At 40.3% G+C, this 19,295-nt stretch overlaps 1 protein-coding gene and 1 long non-coding RNA gene across 7 annotated transcripts in view; one reads left to right on the top strand and one right to left on the bottom strand.

The window, feature by feature from the left end:
• Positions 1 to 19,295, top strand: part of PDE4D (phosphodiesterase 4D) — a 1,507,422-nt gene that overhangs the window by 453 nt on the left and 1,487,674 nt on the right. For 3 of the 6 annotated variants that reach the window (XM_021076868.2, XM_085002311.1, XM_021076867.2), the window contains exons 2-3: positions 331 to 423; positions 9,777 to 9,867. The gene's annotated coding sequence lies outside the window, so the exon portion shown is untranslated. The remainder of the gene's footprint in view (positions 1 to 330; positions 424 to 9,776; positions 9,868 to 19,295) is intronic. The other 3 variants (XM_021076869.2, XM_085002307.1, XM_085002305.1) reach the window with 1 other exon arrangement.
• Positions 1 to 19,295, bottom strand: part of LOC102166695 (uncharacterized) — a 34,654-nt gene that overhangs the window by 4,663 nt on the left and 10,696 nt on the right. Inside the window, exons 2-3 of the long non-coding RNA XR_297825.4 lie at positions 372 to 544; positions 175 to 282 (exon numbers count right to left, since the gene is read on the bottom strand). This is a non-coding gene — a long non-coding RNA (uncharacterized LOC102166695). The remainder of the gene's footprint in view (positions 1 to 174; positions 283 to 371; positions 545 to 19,295) is intronic.

Genomic DNA, 19,295 nt, shown 5'->3' with positions numbered 1-19,295 from the left:
TGCTTCACAACAACCTATAGGGTGGGTGTTATTAACTCAGTTTTCAGTAGGGGAGACCGAAGCTTCGAGAAGGCTGTACCTTTTGCTTAAGATGGTGACTGCTAGAGCCAGGCTGCAAACTGAGGTCATTCAATTTCCACAATCCATGCTTTTATACCACTGGTAAATATTTACCTGTGTGTGTATTCATCTTGTTTTTATCTGCATCTGTGCCATCTTTCTCATGAGACTCCTGGAAGGCAGGTCATGTCTCCCTTCATTCTTTTCTACCTTGTCAGAATGCTGTAACAATAAATGAGCAAATAACTTCTCACTGGCATTACTTCTTAGGGGAAAAGAATTCTCAAGCAAGCTATCCCTGAGCCACTTACCTGAATTGGATTGAATTTTCCCCAAAGCAGCGTTCGTTCCACAGGCCTTCAGGTAATGTCGAAGGCTTTGAAGGTTTTGTGCAGGTTGATCCTCTTTGTTCTTTCTTGCCTCTTCTTCTGAGTGCCCGAGTTTCCTAATAGGAATTCTGAATATGAAAGATACAGACTGCTTCCTTGGAAGTCAGGTTAATGGTTAATAAAGATTTTAGAATCTCTTCCAATATGATAAGATCAGTATCCTAGGACTGAGTCATTTTGGTACATTAATTTAAACTTTTTTTTTTTGTTTTTTTTGGTCTTTTTGCTATTTCTTGGGCCGCTCCCGTGGCATATGGAGGTTCCCAGGATAGGGGTCGAATCGGAGCTGGAGCCACCAGCCTACGCCAGAGCCACAGCAATGCTGGATCTGAGCCGCATTTGCAACCTACACCACAGCTCACAGCAACACCACATTGTTCATCCACTGAGCAAGGGCAGGGACCGAACCCGCAACCTCATGGTTTCTAGTTGGATTCGTTAACCACTGCGCCACGATGGGAACTCCTAATTTAAACTTGTTTTAATGGCCTTTAGCCTCCTGCCTAATGCCAATCCCAGCAACGGATTAATTCCCCAGAAACAGTAGCTTGTCATGTCTTGGTGCCTAATTCTGGTTTTTAAGAAGAACCAAGCATTTATTGATTGAGCAAATTACCATGCTTCATCCCCTCAAGCTCCTGGGACAGTGTTTGACTCTAGCAACTCTACAACTTTTTATGCAGTTAAGTGATGGACAAATCTATCTTGGTGCTGAGGCTGATGATAATTTATGGAGTGTTAATTTTAGATGCTTAGAAATGACATTCTCCGGAGTAGCTCAGTTATTAAGTAATTTGGGGGTTGTGTTATGTCAGAGGGAAATAAATAGGGAGAAAGATTTTTAATAGTGTAAATTTCTCTGAGATATTAAAAATAAAAGAATGCCAGCACTCTTTTCTTTAAATTGGGGTAAAGTACCACAAGGCACTTTATTTCTTACTAGATATCTGGGTCAAGAAAAAGTTCTGATTCTTATTTGTTCTTCACCTCCCTTATCTCCTTCAGAAAAAAATGTGATACTTTCAGGTTTTAGTTCTCTCTTTCAATTATCCACAATTTTTCAAAGATGGCTTTCTGCTCATCAACTTAGAATAAAGTGCCCAAAAGGAGAAAATGGCAATATAAGTATAGGAATGACCTTGGATTTTTTCTTGCCCCTTGCTTTGTGCACTGCCTCACTAGTCATTCCTTTTCTATTGTCCTGACTTTCTGTTACAGGTCTGCTGAACAGCAAGTTCAGCTCTGGGATCATGTTCTCTAGGTTTGAATTCATTGTGTGACGTGGGACAAGCTTATTTGTAAAATGAGGACAATAGCCCTACTTTAGGAGTAGGAAAATTCATGTACAGCTCCTTAGACTGTGGAAGTGGCCCAGGTCTGCAACTAATATCTAGTGAGTGGTGCCTAGATATTAGTTGTGATCATTTTCTTTCCCTTTGAAGTTCTGGTTTCTTGGCTTACGATTCCTGCCCCTTCCATTATATTCTGCATAAGATAGTCAAACAATCCCATTTTGCATAAGGTTATATTCTCCACAAGGTAGTCAAACGATGCTGTTTTGATCGTCTTTTTAGCTAGTGAAGAACAAAGAAAACTTTCAGTGGTTTCCCATGGCTATGAAATAAAATTCAAATTTCTCATTATGGGTATTCAAGTTCTATATTTCACCTCAGCCCTTGGTTTTGGCTGATGGCCCATTCTTCTGTTGCTTAGGATGCTTTGAGGTGTAGCCGTTAGGGTTGACAAGCACCTGGTGATTCTGATAAAGGTAGTCTATAGGACATTTTGAAAAATGTTGCTTTAGTGTTATTTACCAAGCTACTGTGTGCAATGCATGTTTTTTTTTTTTCTTTTTCTTTTTAGGGCCACACCCAAGGCATATAGAAGTTCCTGGGCTAGGGGTCGAATTGGAGCTGCAGCTGCCAGCCTACACCACAGCCACAGCAATGCGGGATCTGAGCCGCATGTGCAACCTACACCACAGCTCCCGGCAACACTGGATCCTTAACTCACTGAGCAAGGCCGGGGATGGAACCCACAGCCTCATGGAGCCTAGTCGGATTTGTTAAACTGCTGAGCCATGAAGGGAAAGCTACAATTCGTGTTTTTATGTGTAAATCTTATTTCTCTATGTTTCAACTGCCTCAAGGCCAAGAATTTGGTCTTTGTGTGAAAAGAGTTAACACTGCAGGCCTGAGAATGCTACTCTTTGAAAGGGCTGTTTGCAAGGGTGGTTCTTGATTGGTGTCTTTGAATTCCGTCCTCAGAATGCTCTCAGTCAACAATTAATTGATCAGTGTGGTTCGTTGTGCCTAGAATTTTGTGCAAACAATACAGTTTCTGTTTGGGTACCTGCTTCCTTTTTGGGAGCCAGGAATTTTTTTTTTTTATGTGCTCAGTGGAGAGTCCATGCATCACTAGCACCCCCATAGACTCCTCAGGAACTGAGTCTCTAAGGAACTTCACTAGGCTGAATTATTGCACAGATGTTACAGCTTTTTTTTTTTTTTTTTTTTTTTTTTTTTTTGCTGTAGGATGTGTTCTCTGTGTGACCTGTCGTGGGAGGGAGAGAACTTAAGGGAGTCTATAGCTGGAATCCTTCAGATTGTCCACATGTTTTTTTCCTCTGTGATCTGGCTGTGCACCCTTACTACATTGTTGAGAAATCTTAGCTGTAACTACCATTACGTGCCAAGTTCTTTGAGTTCTTATAGTGAATATTTGAGTATAGGGTTGGTCTTGGGTACCCCGACACAGGATTCGATCTAAAACAATTTTTAGAGCAAGTGCTTAATAAATCCTTTGTGATTGTCACAAGTCTCCCAAACATGGTAGATGCGTAAAAAATTTAAACACTTTCTTTTTCTCGTACTATTTTCTATTTCTTTTGACCTACTTACATTGTGTCATTATATAATCAGGTCAGCATTTTTAGTGTATAATAGTTTGGAAGTATGCTTCTTTCAACTGCTTACCAAGAATGGTTCTGGTTTTGCTTATTCGTTTCCTTTTCTATATTTCAAGCAAGTTTTGATATTAGCAGACCAGTTCTTTTGGGGTTTTGTGATGCAGAATCAAGGGAAAAAGTAGAGGGAGAGAGAGGAGTGGGGTTTGAGGTCTGAGGGAGGAGTTTTGGTAGAAGTAGAGAGGTGGATGAAAGAGCTTTTGTGATATGAGGTAACCATATGACAAAAGGAGGTTTTATGGATTGTTCTGTGTTCTGAATCCCTTTTCCAGTGTTTGAGAAATGCAAAAAGAGAAATTTTTTTTGGTCTTTTTAGGGCCACACCTGCGACATATTGACGTTCCCAGGCGAGGGGTCAAATCAGAGCTTCACCTGCTGGCCTAGGCCACAGCCATAGCAACATGGGATCTGAGCTGCATCTGCGACCTACACCACAGCTTGTGGCAATGTCACACCAAGGGAGGCCAGGGATCGAACCCTCATCCTCATGGATACTAGTCAGATTCTTAACCCACTGAGTCACAATAGGAACTCCAAGAATTTGTTGTTTTGAAATGACTTCTTGGTTGCTGAGTTGTTTTTTTATTGATTAATGACCCATCCCAGGACCGAATCATGGTCTTTAGTTTTACATTGATTTTACTTGAAGATAGGAACCATACCATTCATTGTTCTAAATTTAGCATGTGTAAATCCTCAATAAGTTCTTGATGAGTCTGATTGTTTCATTTACAAGCATTTATTGAATGCCTTTGATGTGCCAGGAACCAGATGTGGGGGATACAGAGAAGAGCAAAGGAACTCCTTGCCCACATCAGAGAAAGGAGGCTGCCTTGCACCCCACATTTCCAATTCCATGTAGTATACAGTAGAGGTAGCATGTGGGAGCCCAGAGGAAAGCATCTGTCATGCCCACCAGGGTATTGCTCCTGACTAGGCTCCACGATGCACAAGGAAATGGAAACCTGGTCAACTAGGAGAGTTTAGAGAAAAGCTATGTGGCATGTGTGATAGGAAAGTAAGTCTTAAAGAGAAGGACACCTTGCTGTCTTTTCAGAATCTCTGCAAGATGTCTTTGCAGCAGAATTTTTGAAGGTCCAAAGTTTAAACTCCAGCTTTCAGCCCAGAAGCGTGGTTTATTGGGTTCACTGAGAGAGCATGTTTCTTAGGTGAGGACTCATATTAATCAGCAAATGAGACTGTTGTGTCAATGTGAATGACATATACTAACTTGCAATTAAAAAAGCCATCCCAGGAGTTCCCTTCCTGGCTCAGCAGTTAACAAACCCAACTAGGATCCATGAGGATGTGGGTTCGATCCCTGGCTTCGCTCAGTGGGTTAAGGATCCAGCGTTGCTGTGAGCTGTGTTGTAGGCTGGTAGCTACAGTTCTGATTTGACCCGTAGCCTGGGAACCTCCATATGCTGTGAGTGTGGTCCTAAAAAGCACAAAAACAAAACAAAACAAAAAAAAACCCTCATCAGCTTGACCACCATATTCTATTCCAACAGATAGATCTTACAGCAAACATATTGGTAACCAGGCTTGATGAGCACGGAATCAGAGCTAGGGAAGTCCATTAAATGACTTTTACATTTTGTGCTAGATTCAAATGGGACATTTATCTCTAAGGAATAGCCTTGGCCAAGAGCGTAAAACTCAAAATCTGCAGGCTAAGACTGCTTTTCACCCAGAGAAAGCTTGGGAAGCACTATCTGCATTTTCCTCTGTGGCCTCATTTTACTGCAGTTATATGAATGATGACCACTCTTTGTGTTGGGTCATTTTAAAAAAGAGACGAGTGTTTTCAATCATATTTTAAGGCAGGTTCTACTTATCTGGGAGCCATTGACACTCTTTAAGGTGACAAAACATATATCTATTCTGAGGACTAATTTTTTTTTTTGTTTTTTTGCTATTTCTTGGGCCGCTCCTGCAGCATATGGATGTTCCCAGGCTAGGGGTCGAATCGGAGCTGTAGCCACTGGCCTACGCTAGAGCCACAGCAACGCAGGATCCGAGCCGCGTCTGTAACCTACACCACAGCTCACGGCAACGCCGGATCGTTAACCCACTGAGCAAGGGCAGGGACGGAACCCACAACCTCATGGTTCCTAGTCGGATTCGTTAACCACTGCGCCACGACAGGAACTCCTGAGGACTAATTTTTAAATAGTTTAAATCATGAAGCTTGGAGGGTGACCTAGTTCCCATTTTGGGGGTCTGTCAGGGGAAGGCATCTCACAGTAGCCTTTGCGCCTGTATTGGTGGAGGATCCCAGATATATGTTCCCTGCATTTTATGACCTTGAATTTCAATGATTTATTTATGTAGTGGTGCTGGTAAAGCATTTATAATTCACTTTCTCATTGTCTAATTATCAATTTAAGCTGTTGGTTTTTACTTTCTTTAGTTGATGCTTACTTGATTTCCCTGGAATTAATTAGCATTATTAATATTCACAAATATATTGGCACTTACTAACATTGGAGTGCTATCCATTAGCAAAAGAGGCCGTCCAGTTGTTAGAATCATAAATTCATAGACTGACTATGAGTTTGCATTTTATGTATTTATTCATTTTTTGGCCATGCCTGAGGCATGCAGAAGTTCCCTGCCCAGGTATCAAACCTGAGCCACAGCAGTGACAACATCAGATCCTTAACCCATTGAGCCACCAGGGAACTTCTGCATTTTATACTTATCAACACTTACCTCACAGAATAAGTGACTTGCCCAAGGTTGCACATCTAGCTAATGGTAGAATTGACAACTTTGCAATTCATATGATTTTTCATGTATCTTATTATTTTTTTTGTGTTATGTGTCAATCTCTCTGACAGAGAATGTGGGTTTATGAGTGCAGGCCTTTGCGTCTTTATTTTTGTATTCACAGTGACTTGCCTATTACCTAGGGATGAAAACAAGATTTGTTGGATAAAAGATTAGATGGTAATTATAAAAAAGAAAAAAAAACAGATTTTATCTTGGTTCCTCCTGAGGTTTCTCACACTGTATCACATACAAAAAAATAAAGAGCATATTCATTATTTATTCAGCATGTGTTAAGCTTGAGGCAATCTACTAGGTGCTCGAATGAAGATGATAAAGATAAAATACTGTCCTAAAGATACAGAGACCAGGAGTTCCCCTTGTGTCTCAGTGGTAACAAACCCGACTAGTATCCATGAGGATGCAGGTTCAATCCCTGGCTCTGATCAGTGCATTAAGGATCCCGCATTGTCATGAGCTGTGATGTAGGTCATAGACATGGCTCAGATCTGGCATTGCTGTGGCTGTGAAGTAGGCTGGCAGCTGTAGCTCTGATTTGACCCCTAGCCCAGGAACTTCTATATGCCTTGGGTGTGGCCCTAAAAAGAAAAAAAGAAAAAAAAAAAAAAGATGCAGAGACCATAAGATTAAACATATCAATGACTGTAGTGCTGCAAGTTAGAATTAAAGTGCCTTACAGGAGACACAAATGCATGACTAAAACAAGTCAGAGAACAGAACTATCGTACATTGTGGGAGAATGAGAAAAGGCTTCATAGAGGAGGTGACTTGACCTGAATCTTGGAGGAGCATCTGAATTTCAGATATAAAAATGAGCTGATGGATTTGGAGGACAGAATGGACAAAAGGAACATTTGGGAACAGGAAGGTGACTCATTTTTGAAGACCTGTAAGAAGTCTCTCTAAGGTGTGATGTGTAAGGGGAAGTATGTGGATGTGGAAGGGAGTGGAGCAAACAAAGCAGGATAGGAGGTCGGCTAAGTTCCCAACAGCTTTGCCTGTTCAGGCTCAAGAGTCTGCCCTTGCCTCATTAATCTTCATGGCTTTTGAGTATGAGAGTGACAAAATAGATTTTTTGGCAGCAGGAAGTGGGCTGGTTTTGAAGTGCAGGAGAATGAGACAGTGAGATAAGGTGGGACGTGACCGCAATAGCTCAGGAACCATGGAGTGGCACCAGAGGTGAAAAGGAAGGGGCAGGGTGACAGCCTACATGAAAGACATGACCTGGGAAATTCAAGAGTGGAAAGAACCAAAGATGGTGATGCCATTAACAGCATGCATTTCATACTTATCACAGCTTATTAAAATTTTCTACATAAACGCTGATCTTCTCATTAGTCTGTGAGCTCCTGGAAATAGTGCACATGTAATCTGCCTCTCGAAATGAACACGACAGACGCTTGGTAAATGTTTTTTGGATAAGTGACTGGAACTTAGATTTGGCTTGGTAATGGCAGCTGGGCTGTTGGTGGAAATAATGTGATTCTTTGGAACATTCTGGAATTTGGGGATGTCCCTTTTTCAGTGCAATTTCTAGAAATAGTGATAAGAAGAGGTGGAGAACCATTACAAGCTGATGTGTAAGTAAGGGCAAGGTAAAAAGAATAGAAAGATGGTACACTTTGAGTGTAGAGAAAATATAGCCCTTTCTCCTTTCAAGACGGCAGGTGAAATTGAAGAGAAAATGCAGCACAGCATCCTTCAAGAGGGACTGGATGGATGGGGAGGACTGGGATGGGCATGTGGATCGAGCCAGTAAAAACTGCAGGGAAGAGGAAGTGGCCCCAGTGGGAGGCGGGAGAGCCAGAGGTTACATGTACAGGCTCTGGAGGCAGATTGCTTGTGTTCAAATTCTAGTTCGTCTACTGATTCATTATGTGGTTTTAACAACTTCACTCTCTCTTGCCTCTATTTCCTCTTCTGCAGAATGAAGATTGTAATCATACTTGCAGACCCACACACATGCACAGCACTCAGAACAGAGCCTGGGATGTAGCAAGCGCTCCATAAGCACTAGTTACTCTTTTTTTGGAACCCACTGCGAGTACTTTGTATATATTATCCCACTTAGTCCCTTAATGACTAGGTCAGTGGCTGTAGTTATCTTCATTCTACAAATGAGGAAACCGAAGCACAGAGAGATTTCCTAATTTGCCCAGGTTCACACAGCCACGTAGCGGTAAAGCTCACTTAAGATAGAGACTTAGCCAACCCATCTAGCACCAGGCTTGGGCACTTTCTGCTATAACATGCTGTCTAAGCCAGATAGATGTGCCGAACCCACTTATGAGTGATTTAGATTTGATCAGTAGATGTAAGGGAGCTGGGGCAGACTTGGGGCTGGGGTATAATGTGAGGAGACTGTCCACTGGAAAGATTCATCTGCCAGTCTTGTAAAAGAGAGGAGGCAGGAAGACTGAGGTGCTAAGGATTCAGACCAGAGATGACTGAGGAAGTAACAAAATGGCAAACCAGAGTTGAGTTGTGATAGGAGAACTAGCTGAATTTGTCCCTGATGCAAATGAAATGGAACTGTTGCCAGAAAGATGTTACCAGGATCCGAGTTCTTGTTCACGCAGCCCCAGAATGAACTTTCAAACACACAGGCAGCAAGCAAGCAAAGCTTTTATTACAGGAAAGCAAATAGCTTCTAGGACAGCTGGGAGGGGCAGAAGAGCCCCCCCTTCTCTATTGTTTTATAGGTTTTCTTTTTCCTTTAAAGATGGGGGGTACCAACATGGAGTCCAGAAAGATGTGGTTTTCTCCCATTGGCCTTGCCCAATTACCTATATCAGTCCTTGTCCAATAGGGGTCTTAGGGGTGGAAATAGTTTCGTGGTTTCTTTGCCCTTATCATCCCATAAACTGAGTCACAGAGTGTTAGAGATTAATGCCCATCTGGGGGTAGGTACACTTCCTACAGTAAACAAGGCCTGTGGGAGAAAACTCCCTGGAGCCCTTAATCCACAAATGTTAGTCAGTAGTCATATCAAAGAATGCATTGAAGCCTATGCTCCTACATTGACCACCTGAATTATTACTTTGCCTCAGAACTGAGGGTTATGACAGAAACTGATTAAAGGGGCAAGTATCAGGGTGGCAGTTGGAGTGTCCACTTGCTGGTTTCAAACCTGGGACTCTAAGAAAGTATTGATACCATGAGCGGTAATGAGGAAGCTGGAAGGGGAACCATTTTAGTAACTACCCCTTTCAGAAGTAGCTGCAGAAAAGTGACTGCAGGGGAATCGGCTCAGAGAATAGTGTCTGGGCATCCAAGTGGGACACTTCATTATTGTTAGAGGAAGTTGAATTCTGATGGGAAGAGTCTTGGTAGCCTTTACTTCACTGTCAATCCAGCCCTGATTTCCTCCTTCATTAAGGAAGAAAGCAGATGGATCCTTCCTTTTTCCTTTCCCGAGTAGGATGTCTTTTGTACACAATGGGCACGTGACCTCCTTTCACCAAGGAGGTTTACACCTCAGGGTAGTTCTCTTCCATAACAAATGCAGTTATTCACATTTGAGGAGTTAGGAAAATCACTTTCTGTTGACTTCCTGTTTTCTATTTCAGGCCTCCAAGCAGAACTTGCCATTTGAGTGGGGCCAAGCAGGAAACACAAAGCTGGAATTTTCTCCCGAAGTTAATCTGCCAAGGAGCTAAAGTAAGTTCGTGGTCTGAGGTGTTTGCCTCACCCCAGTCTTGAAGTTTGTCCTTCAGCTGCGCTTGTCTTCCTGCTATAGGGGGTGAAATGAGGAAAGCTTCTGGTCTTTTCTTGTGGGTTGGTCCCAAAGCTTTAGTGCACCCAGGGGGTCAAAACACGCTGCTCAGTCTGAGCTCTTGGCTAGATTGGGAGAGTGAAGAAGCTTCTCTCTTTGACAGTTCCCTAAGAATATCGTACTTTGGATTATCTTATTCAGGTTTCCTGTCTGAACATTTTATTTTACCTCTAGTGTGAAAGAATGAGGCTGAACTTTTCAGTTTTTTTTCCTCCTCCCCTCTCTCCTTCTTTCTCTGTTTATAATTCAAAGTTTTGTTCCCTTTTATTATCTCACGGCTTCCTTCATAGCACCCTGTGAGGTGGCTATTATATCCCCATTTTACAGAGGGAGAGACTGAGGTTTCAGTGAATTGTAGCAACTTGGCTAAAGTCACTCAGTTCATAACAGTGCTGGAACGGAACCCTGAGTCTTTTATCTTCAGGTCTCTCATGCTCTTCCCCCAAACCACATTACTTCTCTGGTGGCAGTTGTAGAGTGCAGGATGCTGACCAAAAGGAGAGGAAGTGGTGGCTGAGCTAGGAAAGCCTGAACAGATCTCATCAACCAGGGAATCGTGACCCTGATTAATAAAACAAAAAATGTTGACTAATTGCCAAGCATATGGGACTTGGGTACTCCTTTTGTGTTAGAGACTCTAGGATGGTGTGATGCGTCATTGCAAGAGAGGAGAATAACTAAAAATGTCAGGTGTGGGCCTAGTGGTGCATCACATCTTGTATTCAGGTGATGAGAGTTTTCCTGTTGGTTGTTGGGCTGAGGATGGTAGTAAGAAGACACTATGCTGTTCCCTGTTCCCCAGGTATTGGCAAGGTGGATGGGGGTGGGGAATCAATTGAGAATTGGGGGCTGATGATGAGTATCTGGACTTTAATAATGCATCAGGCCTGGAGGTAGGAAAAGGGCTTGGAAATTGTAGCTGCTCAGATGAAGCTGGTGAGGGAGCTCTGCTTCTTAGGATGGAGTGAGAATTAGGATAGGAGAGCAAGTGGGGCCTGTGGAAGATGTATTGGACTGTACACTGTGCCTGGCATGTTTCTCGAATGGCTCTGCTCCACCAGGCCTCTGGGAGGGTTCCTTTGATTTCAGAGGAGTCCTCAGGACTATTCAGGTGACCATGTTGTCTCGATAGATAGTAAATGGAAGGGACCTCTGTTCCAGGGCTGGTAAGTGTTTTCCTGACGCAGACTGTGACAGTGCCCTCTCTTCTTGTGTCAAGCCCCTCCCTCCTCAGCCCCAGAGCAGAAGTGGCCAGGAGGGTGGTGTGCTGGGTGCTGGCCTGTGGCCACTGCCCACAGTGCTGTGGGATCCTGACCACTATCTTTCTGGGCCGACAGATGACAGAGTGTGAAGGAGAGCAGCCAAATATTGCGGCAATGAGGGATTGGCAAACATGGGCCTTGTCAGCAGAAATCTCACTGGAGAAAGATGCTGAGCGAGGAGGATTTTGAGATTTGAGAAGGCATCTTAGAAGTCTCAGTCCTGGAGTTCCAGTTGTGGCTCAGTGGTAATAAATCTGACTAGTATTCATGAGGATGCGGGTTCGATCCCTGGCCTTGCTCAGTGGGTTAAGGATCCAGCATTACCATGAGCTGTGGTGTACATCGCAGACTTGGCTTGGATCCTGCAATGCTGTGGCTGTGGCGTAGGCTCACAGCTGTAGCTCCATTTTGACCCCTAGCCCAGGAACTTCCATATACCTGCAGTACGGCCCTAAAAACCATGAAAAGTAAAAAAGAGGTACTCTCAGTCCTAACAAAACATCACCAATATGATCCAGGGGAGGGTAAATAGTCTATGGGACTGGCTGACAGAGATGGGGTGGGATGAGACGCAGGAGTGAGGTAGAGGATAAAGGAGGTGATAAAGAATATTGTTTTGCAGTTGACCAGAGGCTGTCTGGTTGGTGGCCACAGGCCTTCAGAGAGGGCAGCCATGCAGTCTGTTCTTAAGAAGCCTGTAACAGAATTTTTGTAAATGGAATTCTGTTCTGAAGACCTGAGGGAATATCACCCCTTTAAAAGAACCTCATGGGAAGGGAATTGCTTTCAAAAAGCTAGAGAATGGGGAGTAGACACTCAAGATTTGGTTTTGAATCTCTGGACTGGAATGCATTTCCTCAAAGGAGGAGTCACATTTTGCCCTTTCACCAGGAGGGGAAGGTTATTCTCTTACATATATGGAATGCAGAGTTCTTAACTGAGCAGCATAAGTCATTATTTCCCAGCTGCTTTTACTTTTGATGTACCAGAAGCTGGGGGAAACCATTTCATTAAATAGAATTTAAACAACAGGAAAAAGTTATTTTCTTTGCGGATCAGTGCTTTTTCCAGGACAGGCCTCCTCCAACAGCACTTTGAGAGATAGTTACCCAAGGACGATCCTTACCAGCAGAGACACTCAACCTCTGAGTCCGGCTTTTGGAAAATGAGTGTTTATTATTTTTTTTTCGAAATAGGACACTGAGCTCAGTCATGTACACTATGAAAATAACTGGTGTGTGTTTGGATGCCTTGTGCCAGATTTCATGCTTGTTGAAAGGTAATTGGATTCAAACCAGCATATTTAAAGGTCAACTGGTTGTTCTTAAACAGTGAAGAACTTTAACTCTTTCATTATCATGGATTTTAACCAAATGGCCATTTTAGGAAGGAGGAGACTACATACTGTGTTCTAACTTTCTGACCTTTTGGTCCTTAAAATTTTTAAAGTTCTTGAGGATAAAAGGGTCTGAGAAATGACTTAGCTGGCATTTGGAAGTGGGTGGGAGGAGAGACTTAGTTCTTTTTAAACTACTAAATTTAGATCAAGGCTTTAATGGGACAGTGGACATCACATAAGCAATATCTAAATGTCAAGCGGAAAGGTCTCTCTTTTAAAATAAATACTTTAGATTTGCTGATAAGAACTGGTAATAGACCTCTATCTCTTTATCTTTCCACCTTTGAGTGATTTTTTTTTTTTTTTTTTTAGTTCCTTGAAAAGCTTGGAGAAACCCCTCTGTATCAGTATTAAACCCAGGTGTTTGATGGTAGCTCCATTTCTAACCTGGGTATTTCACTGGACTTTGGGATTTTGATGACCTTTTTTCCTCAGTGATTTTGGATGCATGGGGTAAATGGTTTATTTTCTTGATCTCTGAAATACCTTCCTGCCTACCAGCATTTTTTCTGGGTTTCTCAAAATAATGTAGAGGACTGAGGTGTCTCAGATCAGTAAGGGGAATTGTAGCTGGCTGGCCCTAAAGGCTTCTTGTGTTTTTGGATTAGTGTCCAGTCCCTAGAAACTGTTCAGCATTTCATTACGAGCACCCCAATTTGGAAGGTACAAAAGCAGTATCTTTCTGAAAGGAGGAAATCTCTCTGAGGTTGGCATTGGGCACTTCCACGTGTACCACATGAAAGCTGACAGATAAAGGAAGCTGAAGTCCAAGTGTCTATTTACTTTGAGGGTTTGTGAACTCATAATGCTAACAAAACATAAACTAGTTACCCTGAAAAATCACAGAGTTCCACTTTGTTGAACAGATACTCAATATTCTTTCTTGGTGCCTTAAAAATTTACTCTTAGACTTTCCTATGTTCTCCACAACTTTTTAGCTTTGGGAATGTGCTAGTTGCTTAGAAACTCCAGACCTATTTGCCTCATCTGTAAAATGGGGAAAACATTACCTACTTCAGTGTTGTTGTGAAAATTCCATGAATTAATTCATGTAAAATGCTTGGAACCATGTCTGGCATAAAACAGATGCTCAATAAATATTAACCCCCATTATTATTATTATTAACATTTTTTTTCTTTTTGTTATTGTTGTAATTCTAATCTCTTTCACCAGTTGCTGTGCCAGATGGAGATGTTTCTTCTGGTTGAGGTGGTACAAGCCCAGGAGTTCAGGTTAAAGCTGTTCTGTTTCATGTCTTAACATATCGTTTTTGCTTAAACTCCAGCTGAGGTTGGCTGGGAAACACCATATGGGAGATGGTGGTTCTGAACCAGAGAGCTGGGGGAGAAGATTGCTAGGGTGGTCCTGGAGGGCGAAGATGGAGAGCCAGACCTGGTGGTAGGCTGGTAGTTCAGCCGCTGAGGGAGAGTCTGGAAGATCAAAGCAGGTAAAAGCAAACATGCAGCTCAGGGTGCTTTCAGAAAGGGACCAGAAGATGGGAGCCAGGAGGAAGCCTAGAGAAAAGCCTCCTCAGGCGGCTGTCCTTTATGACAGCCTCTGCAGAACCTTGAGTCCCTTCTAATATACCTCTGGAGCCTCTAGTATCCTCCGATGGCTCAGTTGTCCTTGAACATCCTCTGTCAGACACTGGGCTCTGGCTACCTGTGTTATATTGTTCTCATATTCATCTCTTACTCACTCATAACCTATGGTTTTCACCATTAACTCTCATTCAAGTTCTGTTCTGTCACATACTTAATATTTACAAGTCTGAGGTTTACATCTGAGCTAAAGTAAAAATGACATAATACCTGCCTTGTTAAGTACCAGATGTTATAATGTGTAATGGCACTTAGAATCCTGTTGGAAAATAGTTTCCAGAACATGGTTTTTCAAATACTTTGGATGACAATCAACAATAAAAAACAGATTTTATATCATAGACTCTATACACATGTACATATATCTGTGTGTGTGTGTGAATGACTTAAGCAAAAGTTTCATGAAACTAATACTTAATCTTAGAATTCAAGATGCTCTTAGATGATTTCTATCTGATTGTTACAAAAGGCTGTCTGTAACCCACTAAACACATAACCTGCAATTTGGGAAATATTAATCTGAAGTACCATCCAATAATCTGCCTTTTGAGCTCTTATACCTTGTCCACATATCATATATGAAAGAGGGGCATGGCCAGTCATTACTCTTTGAGGGACTTCTCATCGTAAACTAAAAAGGAAATTCAGGTCAAGAACTAGCACATTATCTGAAAAACACTTTCTCTTTCCCCTTAAACTCTTTCCTAATAACTGTTCTCTCTTAATTCCCCTGAAGAAATGACTCTATTGATTTCTAATGCCAAACATTAAAAATTTAGAAAACATTTTTGAAGGAAGCAAAAGAAGATCTAAATAAATGGAGGACTGTATTAGGCTCATGGAAAGTAAGATATTATGTAGATATCAATATCTGTATATCATAATGATGTCAGTTTTTCCTTAAAGAAGTCAGTGCTGCTCAAAATGCCATATCTTTATTTTTTTTTAAAATGGAGATTCACTTTTTTAAAAAAAGATTTTATTGGAGTATAGTTGATTTACAATGTGTTAGTTTCAGGTGTACAGAAAAGTGGATTTTTATATATATCCCCTTTCTTTTATAGATTCTTTTCCCATATAGGTTATTATAGAATATTGAGTAGGGTTCCCTGTGCTATACATTAGATCCTTGTTACTTATTTTTTAGTTGGCAATTTTATATATAGTAGTGTGTATATGTTAATCTCAAACTCCTAATTTATCCCTTCCCCTAGTGTTTCCATTGGTTTGATTTTGAGATCTGTTAAGTCTGTTTCTGTTTTGTAAACTAGTTAATTTGTATCGTTCTTTTAGATTCCACATATGTGATATCATATGATATTTGTATTTATCTGACTTACTTCACTTAGTGTAATAATCTCTAGGTCCATCCATGTTGCTGCAAATGACATTATTTCATTCCTTTTATGGCTGAATAATATTCTATTGTATATATGTATACACCACATCTTTATCCACTCCTCTGTCAATGGACATTTAGGTTGCTACCATGTCTTGGCTATTGTAAATAGTGCTGGGAGATTGACATTCTTAATATAAAATTTATATGGAAATAAAGTCAGCCAAGAGCAGTCAGTAGAGCTCTAAAGAAAAAGAATAAAGAGTAAGGCTTACCCTTTCAGTTATTGTACTTCCTGTAAAGTACAGTAATTAAGATAGTGTGTTGCTGAAACAAAGACAGAAAAATAGCCCTCAATAGCAGTCTTATGCATCTTTTGTTGTAGTTCTGTGTATTCGCTTTTTTTTTTCTTTTTTCTTTTTTTTTTGCTTTTAAGGCCACACCTGCGGCATATGGAAGTTCCTGGGCTAGGGGTCCAAAATCAGAGCTGCAGCTGCAGGCCAACACCACAGCCACAGCAATACAGGATGTGAGCTACATCTGCAACCTACACCACAGCTCATGGCAATGCCAGATTCTTAACCCACTGAGCGAAGCCAGGGATCAAACCCATGTCCTCATGGATTCTAGTCAGGTTGGTTACCACTGAGCCATGACAGGAGCTCCCTGTATTTGGTATTTTTGATGCTGTTGTACATTATATTATATTATATTATTTATTTATTTATTTTTTTGTCTTTTTGTCTTTTCAGGGCCACACCCACAGCACATGGATGTTCCCAGGCTAGGGGTCTAATTGGAGCTGTAGCTGCCGGCCTACACCACGGCCACAGCAATACCAGATCCGAGCTGCATCTGCAACCTATACAGCAGCTCAGAGCAATGCCAGATCCTTAACCCACTGAGCAAGGACAGGGATCAAACCTGCAACCTCACAGTTCCTAGTTGGATTTGTTTCCGCTGCACCACAGCGGGAACTCCCCATTATATTATTTTATAAATTTCAATCTCTGTTGCTTGTATTAGAAATGCAACTGATATTTCTATCCAACAAATTGCTGACTTCCTTAATTACTTCAAATACTTTTATAGTCTTTTTAAATAACACAATCACATTGCCTAAAAATATTGATATATTTCTTATTCTTTTCTAATCCAATGCCTTTTGTTTGGTCTTATTACTTTGGCTAGGCTACTTAATACAGTGTCAAGGAGAAGAGTTGAGGGCAAATATCCTTTTCACTGATCTCAGAGGGAAAGTTTACAACATTTCAGTGTTAAAAGGGATGTTTGGTGTGGTGTTTTAAAGTTTGTTTTGGTAAATATTCTTTATTATAGTAATAGATTTTAAACTTTTTCAAATGCTTTTTCTGAATTTATTAAGATGATAGAGATTTGTCTTTCATTCTATTAGTCTTATTAACTGCACTGAATTATTTTGAGATGTTAAACCAACCTTGTGTTTTTGGAATAAGCCAAACTCAGCTTGATATACATTATTAACAGATTCAGTTTGTTGATATTTAAGATTTTAAAATTTATTATGTGGGAGAGTCTGACATGAACTTCCTTTTCTTTTAATAACTTTATCAGGTTTTGGTGTTAAGGTTATGCTGGCCTAATAATATGAGTTGAGGAGTAGATATTGGTTATTTTTATCTTTTCTTACCTTACTTCCCTTTTGATCTATCTTAACCAGGAAATTATCAGAATTTTTTTAGTCTTTTCAAAGGACGATATGTTGGCTCTGTTGATACTCTTTGTTGTATTAAATTTTTTTTCTTATTAATTTCTATTCTTTCATCATTCCCTTCTTTCTCTTTTATTTTAATTTACTGTTTTTATATATCTTCTTGACCAAAGATAATTGATTTTTAGACTTTTTTTCTCATATGCTATCTATATACATATATCTGTCAAAGGTCAGATTTAGCTATCAAATATACTTCCCTTTTTAGGATTTCACTTTTATTTCATTCAAAATACTTTTGAACTTTCACTGAGAATTTTCTTTGACCCATGTGTTCTTCATAAATGTATTACTTAACTTCCAAACATATGAAAATCTTCTAGTAATTTTTGAATTTTTTTTTGGCCTCTCCCATGGCATGTGGAAGTTCCCGGGCTGAGGACTGAACCTGTGTCATAGCAGCGACCTGAACCACTGCTGTGACAATGCTGGATCCTTAACCTGCTGTGCCATAAGGGAACTTATAGTTGTTTTGGTTATTGACTTCTACTTTAGTTCCTTAAAAAGAATACAGTTGAAGTTACCATTGTGGCTCAGCGCATTAAGGACCTGACATTGCCTCTGGGTAGATGTGGGTTTGATCCCTGGCCTTGCTGGGAGGGTTAAGGATATTGTATTAAGATCTGGTATATGGTGTAGATGCTGCTTGGATCTGGTATTGCTGTGGCTGTGGTGTAGGCTGTAGCTGCAGCTCAGATTTGACCTGGGATCTTCCATATGCCACAGGTGTGGCCATAAAAAGAAAAAAAAAAAAGAATATAATAGTTTCTTTGTATATGTGGGCAGAGCCAACTGTGTGTATCCTACTGTTATTAAGGTTTTGTTGTATATATGCTAGTTAAATAAAGTTTTTGAATAATGTTCATATTTTCTCTATAATTGATGATTATTTTTCTGTTTATTACATCTGTTGCAAGAGGGGTATATTAAGATGTCTCACCATTATTTGTGGATTTATCATTTTTTCTTTTAGTTTTGCCTTTTTTTGTGGTTGTTGAATATCTTAAGTCTATTAGGGACATATAAAACTGTGATATCTTCCTTATAAATGGAGCCCTTTATCATTGTGAAATATTTTTCTTTATCTCAGCTAATTCTTTTTGTCTTAAAATCTATTTTGTCTGATATAAAAAATGGCTACTTCAGCATTGTTTTGGGATACTATTTGCATAGTGACTTTTCCTTATTCTTTCACCTTCAGTCTTTCTATATGCTTAAATTTAAGTGGTGTCTTTTGTAAGCTCAACAGTTTATGCTTAACCCAGTCTAGCAATTGTGTCTTTTCTAATTGGAATATTTAATCAGTTTGTGTTTCATGTGGTTATTGATATATTTGGGTTTAAATCTGTCATCTTATTACTTCCTCCCCATTTGTCCCCTCTTTCTTTCTTTCCCTTTAACTTTCTTTTTGTTTGAAGTTTTAAAAAATTACTATTTTTATCCATGTTTCCTCATCTTTTGGCTTTATAATCCCCTTCTATGTGTTTAGTGGTTAAGAAAAATTATCACATGCATCACTGACTTCTTAAATACTTCCTAAGATAAATAAATACTTTTGACATTTCCTGGACAATTCACAGAAATTAAGACACTCTAATTTTATTCCCCTGCTACCAACTTATAGCACACTCTTGTTTAAGTGTTCTAATTTCATATCTATATTTAAACGCCTCAGGATATTATCACTGAATAAATTATTATTGAATACATTCAGTATTCATTCAGATTTACTCACAAACAGCCTCTTTTTTGACTCTTCTTTTTTTTTCCCTCAGTCCTCCATCTGTGAACACTTTCTTTCTGCCTGGAGAGTACAGGTAGTGTTTCATTGAGTACATGTCTGCTGCTGAGGAATCTCTCAGTTGTCATTTTTCAAGAAGTGTCTTTATTTAGCCTTTGTTTCTGAAAGATATTTTTATTGGGTATAGAATTTCAGGTTGGCAGTTATTTTTCCCCCTAGC

This window comes from Sus scrofa, chromosome 16 (assembly GCF_054392235.1).
Source record: "Sus scrofa isolate SSC_HxYL_T2T_F1_AM1 chromosome 16, Sscrofa_HxYL_maternal_Yorkshire_Landrace_v2.0, whole genome shotgun sequence".
NCBI classification, from domain to species: domain Eukaryota; kingdom Metazoa; phylum Chordata; class Mammalia; order Artiodactyla; family Suidae; genus Sus; species Sus scrofa.
The sequence above is the reverse complement of the archived record's forward strand: the minus strand, read 5'-3'. Positions and strand labels throughout refer to the sequence as shown.